Genomic DNA, 1,351 nt, shown 5'->3' on the forward strand with positions numbered 1-1,351 from the left:
AAATACAGAAATATGATAAACATAATATATGTTCTGTTAGAAGAAAGCATTCAATGAGCAAACTCAAACTCGACAGCACTGGTAAAATTATCTACTTACCCATCAGAATATGCAGAAATAATATCCAGTGCATCTTAGCCCTGTCAGATGAAAATGAAAATAAAGATTTCAACAGATTTTGTGTGCTGGACTAATGCATGTATGTCACAATTCTTCTCTGTTCATGGAGATATTTAGAACATGTTAGGAACATGCAAATTAAGTCAACCACACCATCTAGACATGGTCTTTGTATCAGCGTGTTGAGACACACAGGTGATGTATACTGTGACACAACATTTGAAATAAATCTCCAGTTTCAGATTTTAAAATATTTTAAGTGTGTTCAGTAAATGTTTCCAGGTTTGTTCTTCCTACAAAATGCACAGACTGTCACTACAGCACAAACTAGATGAGTGAGACATTCAGCTGACAGTAATGACTCCATCTGTGAAAGGAGAGGTTTTTAACATTGTGGAGTAAACATTTAAGAACTTACATGGTTTTCCCGTTGACTCTGCTCGCTCTTGTCTCGTCCTTCTTTTCTTGCTCCTGTATTATGCTGTAATGTAAGCCTTGATTACTTCATTAAAATCAGAATTTAATATTTAATATTAAAATAAATTAAATGTAATATTAAACTTGTGAAATTATAGAAATGAGCTGCAGATCCATAATTACATGCATTGGTGCCAAGAATAAAGATATAATAGTGTTAACAGGGTTACCAATGCTTTTGCAGTGACACCTGCTTTCATTGTCTGTCTCTGGTTCTCATGCTGCCTAAAGACTCAAAAATCCTTCTTTTATGGGGAAATAAAATATTTGCATTACTTCTATGTTACATAATTTATTCTTCTACATGATCCCAGGGGTGTTCTAAAAAATAAAAGGATGCCCTATTCAAATATCCTGTAGTATTCAAATCATGAAAACCATCTACACAACAGCATGCCAACAAAACTGTGTCCATTAATTTGTCCAGTTCAAAACTTAATCTAATATTTTATTTTGAAGTTCATTCATTTATCAGACCAGGGTTCATTTTCCCAGTCCTCAGCTGTCCCAACATTAGCTTTGCTGATGTGAGTAGAAGCTGATCTACTTCATGAGACAACATGCTGTGCACAGTCCAGCACAAATCTAAAAGATAACCTCAGCTTTTTATATGCTGCAAACAAGGAATGTCAGTCTGCAGCAATGCTGCTCATCTTTATGTTCTTCAAGGAAATCAGAGAAAACCTTAGAAAATCAGAGAGTGAAAAACTCTGACGATAAACTCTGTGTGTTTCTGTAACACTGAGAAAAATGT

The 1,351-nt window shown here is 34.6% G+C and overlaps 1 long non-coding RNA gene across 1 annotated transcript in view; it reads right to left on the bottom strand.

Annotated features, from left to right (window-relative positions):
- LOC102213459 (uncharacterized) overlaps positions 1-591 on the bottom strand; it is a 26,617-nt gene extending 26,026 nt beyond the window's left edge. Inside the window, exons 1-2 of the long non-coding RNA XR_312403.2 lie at positions 539-591; positions 100-140 (exon numbers count right to left, since the gene is read on the bottom strand). This is a non-coding gene — a long non-coding RNA (uncharacterized LOC102213459). The remainder of the gene's footprint in view (positions 1-99; positions 141-538) is intronic.
- Positions 592-1,351: the final 760 nt, after the last annotated feature.

This window comes from Pundamilia nyererei, unplaced genomic scaffold (assembly GCF_000239375.1).
Source record: "Pundamilia nyererei isolate P.nyererei 1_Seehausen unplaced genomic scaffold, PunNye1.0 scaffold00565, whole genome shotgun sequence".
Lineage (NCBI taxonomy): Eukaryota > Metazoa > Chordata > Actinopteri > Cichliformes > Cichlidae > Pundamilia > Pundamilia nyererei.